This window comes from Rhamphochromis longiceps, linkage group LG9 (assembly GCF_057381845.1).
Source record: "Rhamphochromis longiceps isolate RC_006_pf linkage group LG9, R_longiceps_female_GT1.1, whole genome shotgun sequence".
NCBI lineage: Eukaryota > Metazoa > Chordata > Actinopteri > Cichliformes > Cichlidae > Rhamphochromis > Rhamphochromis longiceps.
The window spans coordinates 21,976,347-21,997,565 of NC_140565.1; the positions used below are offsets into that span (position 1 = coordinate 21,976,347).

The 21,219-nt window shown below is 40.1% G+C and overlaps 1 pseudogene across 1 annotated transcript in view; it reads left to right on the forward strand.

Moving 5' to 3' along the window:
* The window catches only part of LOC146662298 (sodium/hydrogen exchanger 9-like), a 67,096-nt pseudogene that overhangs the window by 42,501 nt on the left and 3,376 nt on the right, over window positions 1-21,219 (forward strand). The window contains exons 13-14 of the transcript XR_014913338.1: window positions 13,491-13,536; window positions 14,962-15,017. The product of XR_014913338.1 is annotated as a sodium/hydrogen exchanger 9-like (transcript). The remainder of the gene's footprint in view (window positions 1-13,490; window positions 13,537-14,961; window positions 15,018-21,219) is intronic.

Genomic DNA, 21,219 nt, shown 5'->3' on the forward strand with positions numbered 1-21,219 from the left:
AGGATCTGCCAACAAAATACACCCTTGGTCTTTTTCCAGCAGGAGCTCTCAGCTCCAAATATTCATGACCTCAAGCAGGCATTAGCCAGTTTTGTCTAGGCAAAGCAACACAACACTGATACCAGTGAAGCCTGGCAATCGTTGCTATGCTTAGGCTGAAGTTGTATTTCAAACTCATTCTGTATTTATGAAGGAGGAAAACAGTCACGGAGTTCAGCTTGTAAGGTTACAGCGTTGATGAGACTTCAGTGCCATATTCGAGGTCTTAAAAAAGGTTAGTTCCTGGAACAGGTAGGGACCTAGGTAAGGATGTTATTGAAGAGGAGCATCGTGAGACAGATGGAAGCTGGGAGATGAAGGTAAATTCTGATTCTGATGCTGATCAGACATGAAATGTTATCTCTTCACATTAGCCTGCCAGGGTTACTCTCGGGCACCAGATACAGATAGTCCTACCTTACCTTACCTATCAACACACATAGGAGTGTAGATAGTGTGTGTGTGTGTGTGTGTGTGTGTGTGTGTGTGTGTGTGTGTGTGTGTGTGTGTGTGTGTGTGTGTGTGTGTGTGTGTGTGTGTGTGTGTGTGTGTGTGTGTGTGTGTTTGTTTGTTTGTGGATGCAGACAAAAAAAAGGTGATAGCTTGAGGGGAGCATCCAACCTGCTCTTGGTGTGCTGGTTTTCCTACACAGTTCAATAGGTTACTCTCATAGTGGATTGATAGTCGTAGCAGTGTGCAAAGACTAAACAGATTGCCGTGGTAACCGCATCTGTCAGATCGGCCAATACAGCAAGTTTATCAGGTGGAGATTGACTCTGGACGGAGGACTCATACACTGGAGCCCTGTGCTTCAGCTTTCACTAAAAAGGCCCAGAGGCACGACCTAATGGATATGACGTCAATACAGAGGGAGGAGGAGGACCATTAAAAGGAACATCAGGGCAAGAGAAGCAGCCACATGTGTGTGTATTCATGTGAGTGTTTCAGGGAACAATGATGCTATAAATACAGAAATAGGGACATTTCGCATGAGGATGCAAAATATGCAAATGGAATAAACACAGGGTTTGTGGATGAACATTTTTTTTGGTCTTTTTAAAGAAAGAGGGAAACAGGTGGGGAAGAATATATTGGGACTGGATCAGTATGTTTTGTGTGTAACATTGGTAGGTGTCTGTGGGCTCAAAGAGGATCCACACATGAGTTTGAGTAGTAAAATAGACGTGGGGTGCTTCTGCTGCACGCCCTCTCACGTATTCACAGATGCAAATGCACGTGTGCGCACATTTTTCCACTCTGCTGGTGGATGAACAGTGCTATAAGAATGCAGACTGCATGGACTGCTCAGAATGAAAGCGGTAATGAGGACTGATGGATGGTATCGACGGGGCCAAAATTTGCAGCACTGCAGAGAGCTGCAGAGGTAGAGAGAGGAAGAGAGTTCGAAGCACTCTGGATCCCAGGGCGGCATCACTGTGCGTGCTGTTTACAAGGAGGCTGTGCAGTTTGTTTTTGTGTGAGAGTTGTGGGAGCTTCCTTTTGGAAGTGGAGAAGGCTAATGAATTCAGCTTTCCCAGCATCCCCAGCTGCCTCGCGACCTCACCTCTCAATCACTCGCAATGGGTACCTTTTATTTATAGAGCCATTATTTTTAGCCCTCTATAATTTCAGCCGTCTGCCTCTTGAAGAATTAACGGCAGGCACATTGGAAGGAAAGATGGAGAAAGAAAATGAGAGAGAGACAGCCAGAAAAGATTGAAAGAATCAATTGAGTCAAGTTCATTTTTGTACTGCATAAAAGAAAATTATTTTCTTTACAACCTAGTTCTTATTTTCACAGTTTGGGCCTTCGTTTTTTATGAATTATTAAAACATTTTACTCACAGCTTAATTGGCAAGACTTGGAATGCAGCACTGAAGTCAAGAAGGTGAGACACATTAAAAATCTACATCTTCATATACTGTCTGGGACATCTCTTTGAGGCTGTAACTTTCCAAAGTGATGCTTCGAGTTGAATGTTTATGTCAGCATGCAAACATTTAGAGAAGCTCATTTCCCTACACAGCACTTTTTTGCCTAGATTTTATTACAAAATAACTAAAAATATCAAGTTATTTCCTCAATTATGAGCTATTTTAAGTTTGAGTCAGGAAGTGGTAAAATTTGAGATACCTAATTCAAAATGCCGACTTATGGGTAGCAAAGAAAACATTTGATTTGATATATATATCAAAGGCTAGCCACAAGGCTAAAACCTAACCATTTGATCCGAAATCTGCACTCTTAGTCCCAACTGTTATTTCTAGAGTCAGGAAATCATCACCCAGAGAGAGGACAAAAGTGCTGGTCAAATGTGGACTCCCAATACACAGATGAGGAAAGAAGGAAAAATGTATTGTTTCAGCAGATAGAAGGGAGCTGAGTGTCTGTGTGGGGTGGTGGCTAGAGACAGAGAGCGAAATGGATGCAGACTAACTCACTGAGAGACAATCAAGTGAAACGGGAGAATGAGTGCTGGGAACATGGTCGTTTATTCGGCCTCGAAAGCCTCCGAGCATTGGCACTGCACAAATCAAGCCCATACAATCAAATCTTCATTGAAGGCATCTGTGCGAACCAACCAGCACATAGCTATGGGTGACACTTCACCACAGAAATGTGGGTTTGTGTGTATGTGTGCCCAGCATCTGAGTGTACGGCCTCCTGACTGTTAGACCCCTGCCCCAAGGCAGAACCAGAGGAAAAGGAGAACAGTCTTGGCAGCCATTGAGTGCGCCATCTGTTCCCGTGGATGTGGTCAGTCTGAATTAGACCCTTCTGTATCTCTTGCACGCTCAAACACACACACAGAGATAAACAATCCCGTCTTGTTTCTGCTTGCTTTCTCATCTACTGTATTTCATGGGGCACAGTACATCTGGCTGTCCAGGCTGCCACGGCCCCCTGCCCATGTGTCTGGACTTCTGTTCAGAGGGTCCGTGGTTTCAGGGGGAGCAAAGGCAAAAAAGAAAAAAGAAAAAAGAAAGGAAGGGTTGGGGCTGGGGAGGACTCATATCGATTCATACCCGCCAGCAACGCGCCAAGAAACTGCTTTCATAATCCTCCCTCTTAAATAATTCACCACTCGCCCTCAAAATTTCATCAGCACCTACATATAGAGAACAATCTCCCCCACAGCAGCAGCAGCAGCAGCATTTTGAGGAAGGTAGAGGATGATGAGGCAGCAGATGAGTGAGCAGGTGGAAGATAGCCTGTTGATAATATCCCTGTCAAAACCCAGAATCAGCTATCGCAGGCCACTTGTGTGGCTGCAACACATTCATCTGTGCATCTCCAGACATGACAGTATACCAGTTTTTGAGACGTGCGATTTATCAGGTACATTTGACTAATGTTCAGACCAGCTGGCTGCAGTCGTAGGAGACAAATTTTACATTGTACAGCCGGCATTATGGAGCAAAGTACTCTATACTGAATAATCTAAAAGCAGAGTGCTGTTAACCATTCAACCATTCCTACAGTTGCCTCTGCAGTGGAAAGAAACAAGCCCATTTCCCTGGGCAACATATAAAATACAAAACAGGATGAAGTTATTGGAATTGCTTTGTCAAGTTAGTCTTGTTACCAGTGATTTCTTTCTCTGAGATTCTCCTGATGTATTTAGGTGGTGTCGGCAGACATCACCCTTGATCCTCAACAAGAAAGAGATGGCAGCATCCAAATACGACAACCAAAGATTAAGACATCCCCTTAGAGCCTGCCGTGGTTCAAAAGAAGGCACTTGATCTCATATCCTTTAGGGTAGTTTGGCAGGAGTGAGAACAGGAAAGAAGGAGAAATCAAGACATGCTAAAGGGGTTGAATGATGTAGCAGTTGCCGGCAAATGCCACTAGACTAGTAACAGACTTATTGAAAGATTAATAAATTTGTGATTAAATCTGGTTTGATTTCCCTGATGCCAACGCGGTGACTTGTCAGCAGTAATGCAAGAGGCGAATAATATATTTTCAATCACTTTGTAAGTTATTAACAGTCATTATTCAAGTTGATGTCATAAAGCAGTTCAGCCTTCAGCTCAATATCTGAGCATCTTTACTTTTTACTTCTTTACTTACTTCACAAAAACTCACAGCCACTAGTAGTTCTTGCCAAACTCACCTTTAACTTTCTTTAGCATTGATAATATTATCACTATGCATGTAGACCCTCTAAGACTAAAATAAACATTGTTAAAAAAGAATTCATGTTGGATTTGTGCAGTATTGGGATGTTACGTTGCATCCTTTTGGACAGTTACTGTCCCGCAAAGTCCACGAGACTAAATTTAGTTTCCTTATGACATGCTGAGACATGCAGGTGGACAGCAAGAGGGGAAATTAATTCTGTACAATAATAATATCTTTGGCTCGCACAGGCTTCTCCACTCCCAGCCATCTTTGGATACCTCCAGCAACTCAGCTGGCTACAAAGCTAAAAACGCTCCTTCCTGCTGAAGTGACACTGTTTCACACAGTGAGGAAATACTGACATTCAGTAATAATATTCTTTGTTGTTTTTTACATTGCTTTGTATATAATATGATGCACAGCAGGATCTAGATAGAAGATGGCATTGTGCTATGGTTAACTTGTTCTAAGATGAGAAAATAAATAGTCAAAAATACATATAAATATAAATTTCCTACTACGTTATATTGAAAAATTGTTATTTTTCCAACATTTCATTTATCTGATAGTGCCTACACTTTCTTTTACACTCAAAACAGCTGAAACATAAGCTATAATGGATTTATCTAACAAAGTAGTTTGAGCAGAAAGCACCTTTGTAACTGATCACATGTAATACTACTGATCATGATCCTGAGTTTTATACTCAGGATTTTGAGTACTTAGTTTGTATCCCCTAGTTTAGGATTTACAATATTTTATTATTAGTGGTATTATTACTGTTTTTATTTTGTTAATCATGATTAGGGTTTATATCTCATTCCACACTACTAATGTTAGGTTGCTACATATATGTGTGTGTAGTCTGTGTATTGGTTAGTTACTTTGTAACCCTTTGTCTTGTTATCTAGATTCGATTCACCTGTGCGTACATATGGACTTTGGGCATTTCTCTGCCTAAAATAAAGTATGCATTTGAGTCCTCGACCTCACAATTCATGACAATTACAGCCAGCAGCCACTTAAATTAGTTTTTCACAAACTCAAATAAAATGAGAGAAATTTCCATCGATCCATTTTCTTTCACTTATTCACGATAGAATACAGAAAAAATATCAAATGAGGGGACAAATTGAAGGTCATTTTGAATTTGATGGCAGTAATACTTCTCAAAAAGTTGGGACATGGCCACTGTGTAGCATCCACTCTTCTTCTTCTTCCCTTCAGCCCATAAACATCTGAGGAGACCTGCAGCTGGACCTTTTGGAGATGACTGTTGTCCCGTTTTTGTCTGATATGTCATTCAATCCAAGGTCTTCCCTGAAAATGACATCATCTAGATGGGAGCATGTGTTGGTCTGAAACCTGTGTATAGCTTTCAGTATCAGTGGTGTCTTTCTAGATAGAAACTAATGCAAGATGATGAGATACTCGACCATTGTTTTTGGACTTTTGGTTGTTGTTGCAGATTTGTGATCCTCTGCCCGTCTTTATTTCTGAGAAACTCTGCTTCTCTAAGAAGCTCTTTTTATACGCAGTCATGTTACTGACCTGCTGCTATTTAACCTAATGAATTGCAAAATGTACCTCCAGCTCTTTCTTTTTTTTTTAGCACCACTTACTTTTCCAGCCTTTTGTTGCCCTAGTCCCAACTTTTTCAAGACGTGTTGCTGTCAAATTCAAAATGAGCTAATGTTTAACAAACAGTAGTAAAATTTCTCAATTTAAACATTTGATACGTTTTTATACATTCTATTGTGAATAAAATGAGTGTTTGTGAGACTTGTAAATGATTGCATTTTGTTTGTGTTAACATTTTACACATGATGCCAACTTTTTTGGAATTGGGGTTGTAATTGGTGAGGTTTAGAGTTGCTGGTAGGTGGTAATGTTACTTAGGGTGGTAGATGTTTTCCCCTATTACCAGTCCTTAGAGAAATATGTGCAGCTGATTGCTGTGGCGTTATTGTGTTGTTGTTGGAAGACTAGACTGCTATTAATCTCCTAATCTCATCTGTGCAAAAATGTGATGAAGTAATATTTTCAGAATGTCTGTATTTTCTGTTATTGCACAGCACACATTCACATGTATGACCGTAAAGAGACGTTTTGATTGATTCTTTAATTCGTCAGACTGAATATAAACATAAAAGTTCAAACCAAGCATCAAAATGGGGAAGAAAATCGATCTAAGTGACTTTGAATTTGGTTATTAGAGCCAGATGGGCTGGTTTGAGTATTTCAGAAGCTGCTGATCTACTCGTATTTTCACACACAACCATCTCTAGTGTCTGAAAAAGAGAAAATACCCAGTGAGCAGTAGTTGACTTGGCAAAAATTTGTTGTTAATACCAGAGGTCAGAAGAGAATGGCCGGGTGCCATTCCTGTCAGCGAAGAACAGGAAACTGAGGCTACAATTCACACAAAATTGGACAACAGATTGGAAAGACATGGCCCGGTCTGATGAGTGTTGGTTACTGCTGCAACATTCAGATGGTGGAGTGCATGCCTTGTATCAGCAGTCCAGGCTGTAGGGTCTTTACCACACAATATAAAGCGCCTTGAGGCGAAAATTGAATTGAACTAAATTGCTGGTGGTATAATGAGGGATTATCTCTTGCATCCCTTAGTACCAGTTGAGTATGAGTATTGTTGCTCACCACTATTGCATTATGGCCACAGTGTACCCATTTTCTGTGGCACGCAAACTATGTCACAAAACTCAGACAATCTCAAACTCAAAGGACAATGAGTTCACTGCCCTCAAGTTGCCTCCACAGTCACCAGATCTCAATCCAGTGGAGCACCTTTTGGGATTTGGTGCAATGGGAGATTCATATCATACAGCAGCTGACTGATGCTAACATGTCAATGTGAACCAAAATCTCTGGGGAATGCTTCCAGCGTCATGTCGAATCTATCTAATCTCTGAATTAAGGCATTTTTGAGGGCAAATGGGTTTAGCTATCACTTCTCAGGCAGATTATTTAAATTTTTAGTTGATTAAAGTCTTTTGTCTACATGAAATGCAAATTAAATGCATAAAAAATACAGCCCAAGTTATAACAAATGTATTTTAAAAATGGGAAAATTCCATTGCAATGACTGTGCTAAATCTGTGAGTAATTTGCTCAAGGTTCTGACTAGCCAAAACGTCCAACTTGGTATTACATATCCAGAGTTATTTCTGGCCATCGATATCTCATAGCTCAGTTCAAACAACAGAAAAGATAACATAATATTTGGACATCTGCTGAGTGGGTGATCATTCATCAGTGAGCAAAATGGCCGAGCATATAAAAAGTTTTGCCTGGTTAGATGAGATAAGAAGAGGACAACGAACGAACCGTGCACTTATGTAAATGCTTTGCGCATCCCGCTAATATCTTCAGTACACGTGCATCTCAGGCACACGCGTCCCTCTACACTACCCTGCCAGTTTTATTTTTACACCAGCTCAAGTGATTTGAAATTTAGGTGAAAGCACATTCTGGGTCTTTGTAGATCGACCTACATATTACAGTCGAGGACTTGGTCATTTATGACGCTTTGTTTTGCTAGACTGCAGTATCAGGAAGGGAAATTTATGTTCCAGTTTTATGTCCTTATCCACAGCAGAGTCATAACACTGAGCGATACAGGGCTCGGCCATGACCGCGTGAACTTATCTGTCTTAAAGCTTGGAAAGACATTATGTTCTATTGTCCACATCCAAGATTGCAGTATCTTGCACAATATGTAATGTCTTAAACAGTCGCGCTTGACTGTTCAGGCACTTGAAGGTTTCATTTTGTGCATAGTTGTGGAGCTGATCGCACTGCAGAGCTCACGGTGGGGTGCTAGAGTTTTGTGGGTGTGAGAGAGCTCTTGGCTCGACTTTCTCATGACATCTGCAGTTCAAGTTCAGGATTTTGTTTTGGATAACGTGTGATTGTGGTTAGTCATCGCATATCGATAACTTCAGTGTTATTCTTCGGCAGCTCCTGCAGCCCGCAAGGTTTTTAAATTCACATTGCTAGCAAAGTATAAATGCCATGTAAGGATCAGGCGAATATATTTACACGTCTTATGAAGTCATAATCATGTGTGTCATTGTGTTTACTTACACGTAATGCTCGCACAGTGAGAGGGGGGCACATCTTTAATTTAATCTTTGCTTTACTTGAACTGCTGCTTTTTTTTATTGTCAGTGCCAAGCCTACACTACATTGAAATCTTAAAACCAGCCTATGAGTCATTGCAGGTATTGATGTCTGCACTGTTTGGGGATTTTATTTTATAGTCATATACGTCCTTTTTGCGATATAACCCGTATAACCTGTAGCATCTACTCACTTTTACTGATGAATTAACTGTAGTGCAATAAATTATTTGTTATTCAAATACACACATGTACATGTATTTTGCTTCCGTTAAGCTTGCAGTCGCCTTTATATGATATGGCGTATGTAACAGCATCTGTACACTTACATTCAATACTTTATTTAAAGTGCTCTGTTTTCTGGAAGTACTCTGTAGTTATGATTGGGGGTAAAGTGTGTTTGCTGTAGCTGGAAAGTCTGTGGGGCAGAATTTAAACCCAGAAAATATCCTCGCGTATGTGTCAGCTTTGGTTCCAGGCTCTGTTCCTGAGAGCTGTCAAATATGATATCAGTGTGTCCCCGGTGAGAAGAACAGCCAAATGGGATTTTCAAACAGGAAACTAGAAGGATGTGCTTTCCTCTTGTCCATACTCACAGTATAGTGCAAACACAGTCCCTGTGAGATTCTGCCTCTTTGTCTTTGTCTCGCCCCCTCCCTATTTCGATTTTCTTCCGTGTTTTCCTTATCCCCTGCCTCTCTCTCGGAGCAGTGAAAAAAAGAACTTGTGCATCGCCTGCGTAGCACAAGGGAGGAGTGCTGTAACTTAATTTACCCTGCCTGCTAAGTATTTCATCCTTGAGCTCTTGAACTTAAAAAGAAGCTTATTTGATTGTTCTTAACTTAAGCTTCCAATTATATCTCATTTTCTTTTCCTTAATAAACAATTGCAAGTCGTTTTTTGGGGGGCAAAATCTCCGCCAAACACATTGAGACACTACCTGTAGACTCCCCCCAGTGTATAAATGAGGTATACATGCAAAGCAGTTGTAGTCTCTCAGGGGGCTTCATGTTCAGTGTGCCTGCAAGACAGTGAGCTCAGCTTTATCAGCCCATTACTGTCAGCTAGAGTGATAACAGTCCAATGGAGACGCGGGCACATATACATTTGCGCGTACACATTCCTACCGCATACTTCGTCATTGCCCAAGGCCAAGTTATTTCACTCTTCCACTTCTCTCTCAGGCACAGTGGAAGTATTAACTTGTAAGGAGATATTTATGTGTGTGCGAGGGTGCTTTCTGCTGTGTAATTCCAGCTTTTATGTATGGCTGCGCAAGATAAGGTAAAGAAAAGAAGTTCATTCTCTTACATAAAAGAACTCAGGCCTAAAAACATGCTGTTATTAATAGCAATGTTCCCCAAAAGAACCGGCTGAGTCGTCAAGTAAGGGCCCCGTACAAAGTGTTGTGTCATCCTGGAATATGTCCAGAGATGTTTGAGGAGCACTGGAGCTTATTGCAACACATGATTGTATCAGCACATAAAAAGGCCACTGATTTTGTACAATGCTGAGGACTTGCACAACAGGAGCACCAACTCTGTCTTACAATCTTGCCAGATTGCAGGAGATCGAGTTGCTCCTCGGTGAATTTCTTTTTGACTGACTTTTATTGCATGGGATGTGATTTCCTTACAGAATGGGGGTAACTCTGCCTCATTTGGAGAAACAAGTGGGCCATGGGAGGATCACATATTCCTGTGGAGGCTCATTACAAAAGTATCTATGACTCAGCTCTCGTCTGCGCCCCTATTTTCCTGTAGTAGATATGAATTTATGCAAAGTTTACACGCGTTTCCTCCTCTGTTGCGCTTTCTTTTCTCTCCCGCTGCGTTCCCCTGGCTGTCCACTTTAATTCATTTACAGAGTTATTCATGTGAACTCACAGTCACAGGGTAGTTAGTTTGGACTTGATTTGTCTGAATCCCAGTGCACAGGGTGCGTATCAATTTGAAAAGCAAGGCCGTGAAAGGACACCGGCTCACAAACGCCCACTGCCTTGTTATCTCCTTGTTCCGTTCTTGCATTGGGATTGAGTGAGAGTCCCACATAACTGTTTTTCCATTCTCTTTTATGTCTCTCCCTCTTTGTCTGTCTCTGGCTGTCTTGTCCTATCTTTCACTCACTCTCCCTGCCTCTCACACACACTCTCCAACATAGCATCCACTCATTCTGACACTGTCAGCAAAGATATTCTTCCGTCATACTCAAGAAACTCAAAACTACTTTTTTTGTTGTTGTTGTTGTTTTTTGCTGCACTCGCCATCTCCTCTTTGCTCACACCCGCAGCTTTCTCTTCTCGTTCGCTTCCCTTGCAACATATCTGCCCTTTCCTCTTTCTTTCAGCTCAGCGACAGAGCCTGTCGCCACAGAATGCATTCCACCAGCTGAAGGGGATGCGTCACATGCAGTGCAGGCTGCATGTGCCTGTCACAGCCTGCCCCATCCACAAGGTTCTTCCACAGCCCTAAAATAAATTGTTCCATTTTAGCCCTTGCATGATAAAAGCAGTTCTCAGGGAATTTAAGAATAATTCAGCACAAATTTGATCTCAGTTCCCTTTCTGTTCCTGTTGAGAGAAAGAATTGATCCACGTGGTGGTGAGAAAATAGAGGAGAGAGAGATGGTGGTGAGAAAGAAGAACGAGGATTGAGAGAAGGTGAGAGGTGGTGATGAGAGGAAGAGTGATCTGAGAGAGTGAAATGGATATTGAAATGCTAAAAGGGGAGACAAATTAGCAAAGAGAAGATGAAGTGGGGTTGGAAGACAAAGGGGAAAGAAAGGGTAGAGATGATAGCGATATGAAAAATGTTACATTAAAAAGAAGAGGAGAACGACGGCTGGGGTTAAGTGATGTAAGGTAAAAACTGATGATGTGATAGAAGCTGTGATTAATCATATGAGGCCAGTTTCGCTAGCTACACACAGGCCTGATTACTCCCAGATCTGTTAAATCAAGAAATCACTTAAATAGCACCTATGTGACAAAGTGATGTAAGCTAAAAGATCTCTAATAGCAACACATCAAGCCACAGTCTAAAGAAACAGATCAGAAAGAAAATAATTGACATCTGTCAAAGGAATAATTATTCATATTTAGGGGTTTGTGATTACAGTGTACCAGAGTGAGAACATTATCCACAAATGGAGAAAATTTGAAACACTGATGAAACTTCCCAGGAGTGGCCGGTTTATCCAAATTACTCGATGACGCCTCCAGGAGGTCACAAAAGAACCCAGAACAGCATCTAAAGAAATGCAAGCCTCACTTTCCTTAGTTAAGGACTTTTTAAAAAATATTCCGTGGACTGGTGAGAAACTTGACTCCCTTTACATCTGCTGTAAAACTAGCACAACATTTCATAAAAACAACATCAAGCCAACAGTTAAACATGGTAGCGGTAGTGTGATGGTTTGGGGCTGCTTTGTTGCGTCAGTACATGAACAAGTTGGTATGACTGATGCAACCACGAATTCAGCTCTCTACCAGCAACTCCTGAAGGAGAGTCCAGCCATCAGTTTGTGCCCTGAAGCTCAAGCGCACTTGCAGCAGGACAATGTTGGGAAACGCACCAGCAAGTCCACCTCTGAATGGATTCAAAGGGTTTTGGAGTGGCATAGATAAAGTCAAGATTTAAATCAGATCGAGGTGCTTGGGCATGAACTTAACAAGCCGTTCATGCTCGAAAAACTCTCCAAATTAAAACAATTCTGCAAAGAAGAGTGGGCCAAAAATTCCTTTACAGTGATGTGAAAAACTCATTGCCAGTTATCACAAATGCTTGATTGTAGTTCTTGCTGCCAAGAGCAACATAACCAGTTATTAGATTTAGGGGACAATTATTTTTTTTCACATAGGGTCAAGTAGGTTTGGATAGTTTCTTTCTCTCGACAAATGAAATCATCATTTAAAAATTGCACGTTGTGTTTACTCAGGTTATCGTTATATTAGACCCTTTAGATTTATTAGGTGACAAAGAGAGAAAACTCTGTAATAGGATATGCTACCAGCGTATATCAGGTGAGACAACAAATACATTCACGTCCAGATTTTTCTTTATGACAGTTTCAAACCACAGCATCTGTGTCACACTGAGGCACAAAGCAGCCTCCACTGCACTGTAGAAAATACAAAGACTAAGCTGAAATTCGAGAAGCAAAAACAAGATGAGCAGTCATCTGAGAGGGAGAAACTGAAGCACAGTCAAGACAAACATTGACAAAGAGATGGATTATGGAAGAACGGCTGCCAAGACACAATCTGTACAACCATTCGCAGAGCTGTAATGCTCTGATGAGAATCTCCTGTCTTTTGTGTTATTGCACTGCATTCTTAGTAAAAGGCTTTAGTATAGCACACTAAAAAAAAAAGCAAAAGCACACATACACACACAAATGCACAGAAGGCTATTTCAAAATGTCCCGAGCAGTAATGCCAGGCTATTAGAGTTAACTGCTGACCTGAAGGAACAAGAATCGACAGCCATCTCCCTCCCTGCATCTCTTTAAGCCCCCAGTCTACTGATGGTGCTGCTGGTGCACTGTTTTGTGCAGTCGTATATATGTAGATGATTGCAGGTGGTAGGTTGTTATATCAAGATTTTCACCATTTGGCTTTAAGAAAGTCTGACAGTTTTAGGCTTAAAAGCAGCAAATGCACGCACACTCTGAAATAACACTCTCATTGTGAGACGAAGTGGCTCATGGGGACTGTGTCGGGCTGTTGTTGAGTCACTGTATTTCAGCTCAGAGTGAACAAGCAGCCAGTCGGCCTCTCCTCCCTGCCCTGTCGCAGCAAAGTGGGGTCCACACACCTTGACAGGATAATAACAGCAGCCGCGCATGATATCGAGCATAATTGCGTCGCTGTTTGTCATTTATCAAAGGTTTACCCAGCTGACATTTTCCCAGTGTGATGTGGAAGATGAGGCTGATTTTGATGAAACTGTTTGAAAGGTCATGTTCAGAACTAAACCGTGTTACGGGACTGACTGTCACCTTCCCTGCTAAGCTGCATGCAGCATTAGACTATTCAAACGGGATTGGAGATTTTCTCCAATACCTTTGTTCTATTCTTATAGAGCAAAAGCATCTGAGAATTCTTCTTCTTATTGGAAATTCTTATTATTATTGCACAGTGAGTCAGGATTTCACTGTACTTCTATTTTAATTCACTCTAGAGTGGGGGTGGATCCAGATGAAAACCAGGAGGACCGCATTTTTGAGGTAAGCGCAGTTGTTTCTACTATAGATAAATCTTTTTTCTAAATTCACTATATTTATTCATCCTCTTGTTTTTCTTTCTGGGATCAAATTTTGCCTTTTTTAATAGAAATGTTTATCAGCTTCCTTCTTTATGCACCACATATTATGTGACTGTCAAATAACTGGATTCGGCTAAATATTCCAAATTGATCCTTTTTTTAATCGGTGCTTTCTAAATCCTTCTCAGCACAATTTGCATTGATGTGCAGGCATCGCTTCTCCAATCCCATTTAGAAGATTGTATATTAGTGCCACTGTTTATCGATGGGTTACGGCAAGTTAATTGTCATTCCGTGTGCTTTAACATGCTGAAGCTTGAACATCATTGCAGTCTGTTTACGAATGTATCTGATTTGTTTCAGGGGGCTACTCTAGTTAGAAAGAGTGCACATTAAGCTTAAGAAAATAATGCTTCCAAGAATATGCTCAACACCAAAAAAAACAAGTATTGGCCCAACAGCTTCTAATATTGACTGTCACACAGTCACTTACATTTCACTGTGTTACAAGAAGTGATTCTGCCTACATACGCATTGTGTCGCACTGGAAGCAGCAAGCTTCGCTGAACATGTGAGAGAGGGCAGTCACATGACTATAAAACTTCGAGCGGTTTTGTGGTCAACACATTCTTCTTTCACACTATTTCTTATTTAAATATTGAGAACTGTACATTATAGGGATTTACTAATATGTATAATTTCTGCAAATATTGTACTTGCAGCATATCCTTCCATCCTCTCCTACTGACACATAATGGGCGTCCAGCCTTTAATCTTGGGTCTGCTGTTTATTTTAAGACCACATGGCATTAAAGTGAAGAACACTTCAAGAGGAAATGCAGTTTCGCTTTCGCTTTGAGTGATGGTCTGCGCAATATCCAGAACAGAGCACAACAGAGGCCCTCTGAGTGTGGCCTTTTGTTGTGCATACACCCACCCTGCCATTGCTGCTTCCCAGCAGCTCGCCATTCACTCTCTTATTTGAACCGACGATTATCTGCACGCTATGAATGGGACAAGGTCTGGGCATCTCTCTGGTATCAAGCGGCCAAATAGATAGTGTGGCCAAGTAAAGCTGGAGGAGGATCCCAGTGGGGAGACGAGCTTTTTTATTTCTTTTTTTATGGAAACAGTTGAATGCATGCAAGACCAGAGCAGTTGTTCTTACTGTAATGAGGAGGGATCTCTATTGGTAGTTCAGTTTTTGGGAATAGGATTTTCCCTTTATTAGGTCTGACCCTCTTGTTCAAGCTGTGGTCATGTGATATGGCCCTGCTGACCATGCACAGGTGCAGGTTTTCGGCATTTCCATCAAGCACCGTATACAGCCCACGGCAGACGGGCTTTGTTTGTCGGCGAGTAACATTGGTTCTCTTCTGGTTTACAGATTGCTACAGAGAGGCTAGACACAACACAGGGCCTGTGGCACTCTCTCGACTACAAGTATCCTTTCACTGCTTTTTTCTCCAAAGCACTCTCACATCTGCTTGCACTCACAATAATTAACGCAGCGCTCTGTGGAGCCCTACTGTTCTGTGAGTATCAGAAAAAAATAGTGCTTCATTACATAGACTTTGAAGAAAGACCCTTATCTATCAGGACAAACAGAAAGTTCAGAAAGAACGTGTGTGGCCTGCTAGCAAACATACACTGTGTATGACCTCCTTTGTGCAGCTATATTAGGACCATTTGCACACATGCTCTCATTGTAGTTTCCCTGATATAAACGATTCTTTAGGATGCATTTATCTAAGAGGCTCCTTATTTTCAAGTCAACTTTGAAACACGATTATCCATGTGACTTCTCTCATGTGACAGTTCTCAGCAATCACGTCTTATGAATATCGTGACTATTAAAAGAGTACTCCAACAATGCACTCCTTTTCCAGATAGAAAAGCAGCAAATATTATATTATATCTAAAATCTAATATTTAAATTATTTATAATTCATTTCTGTGGACCAAAACTCCACAGTCTTTGCTCCGTGCAAGAATACATTTTGTACATTCCTTTGCCGTTATTAGATAAATTCACAGGTTGCATTCAGAAATTTACTCCATTGTTCACCTTTATTTTATTTTGCAACAATCTGGAAAATATATATATTTGCATTTGGTAAAGGTTGATGTTCTTGTCTGTAGCAACAATAAATAAAGGGCCAGTCAGCTATAGTGACTGTCTGAGGATAACAAAATCTGGCCAGGACCTCTAAAGTTCATTTCCAAAGCAAACAGTTTGCTTCTCTGTCAGTCTTTATTCTAAACAAAGTTAAGGGTTTACTAGCTGCAAACTTATTCTGTGGGAATGGTGTTGAACTTCCCTCCCCAACTGCACAATAGTATGTGTTATTTCCCAAAGTGCTTAACTATTGCCGCCTCTGTTGGTGTTAACAACGTGTTAAGATGGTCTTGTAAGCAGAGAGTGTAGTTGGAGAAGGAAAACAGTTGTACTCTTTGCAGGAAGATTTCACGAGGATTGCATTAAGTTTAAGCTAATTGAATTTTGCTCCCTAATGACTTCATGACCTGGTGCTTGGTAAGGAGCACATCATCTTACTTTATGGGCTTTATCTCTTCTGCAAAACAGTGCAATGTTGGATTGATGGCATCATCATTAAGAATAGTCATTTAATGCGTAATTGAGGTTTTGTTTGTTTTTTGGGGGGGGTTGTGCTTTTTAATTGAATGAGAGTGCAGAAATGGCATTATCCCGGCTACGTAGCTGACCTTTGATAATGAAACAAATCAGGCTACAAGGTTAATATTATTTTGGCAGCATGCAAAATATATTTAAATACATTTTTTTATACCGGCACCCATGACAATGAATGGGTGAGTGTGTTCAAACATGACTGATAGTTTAATACAGAGTTTTTTCCCTTCTTCTCTTTGATGTAACTTACATTAAAGCAGGAAGAGTTATAAATAACATAAGTAACTCCTAAACACTCAAAAGGGTTATATAATTATCTATTTAAATTTTATAGGGATATCTAAGAATATGAAATAAATGTTTCTCAAAAGTTTGTCTCTTCTTTACTGATCTCACAGAAAGAGATCAAAAAGGAAAGGAAGGTCCCTGTGTCCCTCCTTTCCTGAAAAGTCATGGTCCGCTCATAACTATTAAAATAAGTAGTATAAAGTGTGTGTGTAGTCTGTGTTCTTGTTACGTCTTGAGACACATTGAAACAGTAGCCTGAGACTGTGAGGTATTAAATATGTTACTCATGAACAGTGAGAGCTGGTATGTGTAGTTCTGAAACCAGATACGACGAGAGAGGGTAGATCTGACTGTAAAACTGTATATTGGCTAACAGTAACAAGCTACACCCTGAGATTAGATTAAACAAACATGTTTAACTATGTATGGCCTAAAATTAGTAATTATTTTTGCAGTAAAATAACCGTTTTCTAACAATTGAAATGAAAATATCACATATTTATTTAAACTTATATTAAAAGAATATTAAATTGAAATAAAAGGGACCTGTCGTTTGAAGGTGTACAAATTAAATTCTTACCACCAAACACCACATCGCTGATCCAGCCGATGGATCAAGGCATTATTCTCACATTTAAGGTGCTTTATATGTAAAACACCCTGCACCACCTGCCTTTGGATGTACATAAAATAATAAAATAAGCATGCTTTCTAATTGATGCTTTTTCACCTATCACAGGGGTCCTGGAACGTAACCCTCACGATAATAGAGGGAATAATTATTTTATACTGCCCAGGGTTTTTTTGAAAAACTGATCATTTTTGGATAAGGGGATAGAGTGCTAAGTTATCAGCTAATGCTAACAGGTTTTGTTAGCAAGGCACATTAATATAATACTGCAGTCTATGGAAAAAGAGCTAATGCTAGAATTTCAATCACCAAAAAGAGAGCTCAAACTTTGTGCATATGCCACTGATAACATTAACAATGTAGGAAGTCCTGACTGATCTATCAAATGTTGCTGATATTACAGCAATATTTTTATGTATAAGTATGTAATATCAATATTATGATATTACATATCTTTTTTTTTATCTGATAAACAAAAATTTAAAAACTAAAGAAGAGATGCGAGAAACACCCTTCAGCCATGTTGTCTGTCGGTCTTGCATAGATTGCTCAGCAGATTTTGAAAAAATTATGCAATTTCGCAGCAGCACACATTTAGCAGATGTTTAAACCCTCAAGTATTGGTCTTAAAATTCCTTTACTGGTTGAGCTCTGACTAAATTCATTTCATGTAAACAAGTGTAAATGGGGTCATTTTTGCTAACATTTCAATAAGTCTGTCTTAAGTTTTAGTCTTGGAAAATCATTTCAAAGGAGTTCATTGTGACATATTTTACTCTGAGAACTGTTTTTAACAGGCAGTATTGGTTTATATTTCAGACAGATTAGAAACCATAAAGTTTGTAAAGGTTGTCATTAAATTCAAATACATGTAGCGTTCAGGCTACTAAACCACAAAACACAAGCAAGGTGGATGTGGTTGAGTGTACTGAGAAATTCTCTGATCTGATTAGGACATATTTCCGTTTTGTTTACGTGAAACGGTTTCTTCTTTCTAGTTTTGCAGCTTCCATTTAAATGTTTAAGACATATTTAGATGTTAAATATTGACTTGAGAATGAGCAGTGGGTTAATTTGATAAAGAATTATATTCACTGACCAAATTTTAAATAATAGTAATCTACTGTCTCTGTCTTATGCAATAGCTTCACCAGTAGCCTTGTGACAGACAGACTGTTCTTCACTATTTTTAAAGAGCCAGCTAGCCAGTCCCTACATGTGCTAGCATGCTAACATTTGTATGATATGTCTGCTGGTTGCAACACACGATTAAAAGCCAAAAAACAGCACGAACTGTACTCCTGCCATGGCTATATTTAAAGCTTATAATATTGGGTTAACTTGCACATTTTAACAGACTGTGTGTTTTTACCAGACCTCGTGTATATATCATGGGTTTTTGGAATCATGTAAAGCATGCAAATATGACAGCGGGCGAGAAAAGAGGAGATGAGAGAAGCAGGATGAAAGGCCCGACCAATGTATCCTATTGATGAGGAGGAAAAACATATTCTGAAGGTGCTTTGAAGTGGACCAGGTGAGAGGAGCCTCAGCCGGAATCCTGCTGCCAGGTAATTGAGCCTCAACTTGGCTCACCATCTGCATCATTGAGGCACACTGCTGCTTCCTTAACTGTTTCCCCGTCAGCCTGGCTTTAGGGTTCATAAGGACAAGCACTCATTCTGGGGGACATCAAAGCCTGTTTGATCTTTCCAGCTGAATTGGTTTGCATACTGTGGCGTTAGCCCAGCAACCACGTTTTTGTTTTGGATCTGGAATCCCAGAAGCCACCCATGTCTTCTCCCGTGTTAAAGAAGTACAATGCCGTTAATTACATGGGTGTTCTGTGGCTTGAAAATCAAGTCTAGGCGTGTTACCCATATTTTTAGCTTTACAAGGCTAAACAATACCATACAACAAAGAAGCACCAAGTAGAGCATAGTGGCACCCACTGTAAATATCTCCTCCTTACATTTTGATGTTATGTAAGAAGTGTATACATATTCATTATTCAATGCAATCAAAGTCTGCAATCATGGAAATTCCCATGTCTTTAGGAGAATAAGCAGTACTGAGAACAGTGGGTGTATCAGTGGAAGGGGCTAACAAAAGGCCATGCATCTCATGGCCTTTAATGAAGGAGGCCAATTCAACTCAGTCCTCTGAGCTACAAATGTACAGTAATTGTACTGTCAGTAAGGTATATTTTGACGTTTCACACTCCTGTGTGCTTTTGTACTCTCTGTTGTAGATGCTGCTGTCTAACAAAGTTATCTCTTCCAGGTTGGATGAGTCACTGACAGATAAACTTAGGGATATGTTATCAACTCAGTTTAAAAAGAAAAAACACAAAGCACAAACTGCCAAGGCAGCTCATCCTCTTTCTCTTGACAATATTTTCTTTAAAGATAAAACAAAAATAAAAAACTTTTCATGACAGCTTGACCCTATTTGACCTTGAAGAAGAGGTCAGAGGTCCAAAGTAATACACATATTGAATTCCCTATATGCCTATATGTTCTCAATGCAAACAATGGTGGTAAGAAACATAGTTTTAAATAGCTCTATATAACATTATCATCACTTTGGAATTCAGATTGAGGTCAGAGGTTAAATGTGACATGATATTTTACATTTTTATACAGTATTTCTATGTCGACAGTACACACCACACTTGTGAGATACTTCCTAATTTATAAGCCTTTTTGTCATTTTTCTACCTATGAATGAATGAATGAATAAATAAATAAATAAGTGGGCTTTGAAGTACTTGGTGGATGTACATGAAATGGATGTACATGAAATTTTAATGGATTGTTAACTGGACCCCACTCTTCACCCCTACAAAGTTTTATCAGAATACTGTGCATTGGTGTTGAGAGTGTGATGAGTTAGGGTAACTGCAACTTCTGTCTGTTTTCTTGTTTCCTCACTAGTTGTACCACTGGACGTTTTTGTTTATTAATTGATTCGCATTTCATGTGTAATCATTAAGGCTGCCTGTAACAGCGCTTGTATTGGACATTTCCGACTACAGCGTTTGCTTAAATGTTAAAATACTGATAAAACAATGGGAAAGTTTGTCACACAAGTTATAAACAGGCTATTTACAACCAATTTCTTAAATAGCATAAGTAACTTACGTTAGATAAAAACAGTGTGTTGTTGTTGGAGACGTTTTGCGTGCTATGTTCTAGACCATTTCTTAGAATGACTTGCTGAAATCTGTGTTGGTTTCCTGGCAAACATAGCATGAAAAGATTTCATGAAGCCCCTGAAAAGCAGCAAGCGTTTAACCAAACCACACTAACCTGCTTTGTAGTTTCTGAACTCTAGTAGCTGATCACATGTATTATAACTCTAATACTTGCCCTAACTCATGAAAGGTCAGTAAAAGGTTACCTGCGGGTTGTGCAGCGTGGGACTTGTGCTTGCTGTGATGGTGGCTGAAGCAGCAGTTGGTCTTCTACCCCCACATAACTACTCAGCATCTTTTCACACACACACACACACACACACGCACACACATATAATCTGACACCATTGTGTAGCAGAAAGCAGAACCAGCAGTTATAATTACCATCACTGTCGAGTATCATGCCAGCATGGAACAGGAGGACGCAGTGCCAACAGGAAGACAACTCACTCAGGCACATCCCAAGGAAGACATTATTCTCTCCTTTTCTCCCTCCTTAGACCCCTCCCCCCTTTTCCCCTTGTTTCTCATTTGAGACATTTTATGAATAAATCCTGTTAGCTGCCAGAATGGTGCTTATAATTCCAACCTCTTGCACATTTTCAACAACAGAACCCGAATGGTGAGAGCTGGTACCAATTTCCATATTAGATTATTTTCCACTTACCCTTGTTCTTTTGTACGCATGCCAGAGGACTGTGCACTTGTGTGCCACATTAGTCCCACATTACTCATAAAAGGCAGTGAGGTACAAAGGTTGACACTGATGGCACTGGTAAAATAGGAATTTGTCCGTTTTTTTTGTTGTTTTTTTTCCCCTCCAAAGCAAAAATTGAGGAAAGTATGACCCCTTGCAGAAAGGTGATTATAAATTAGA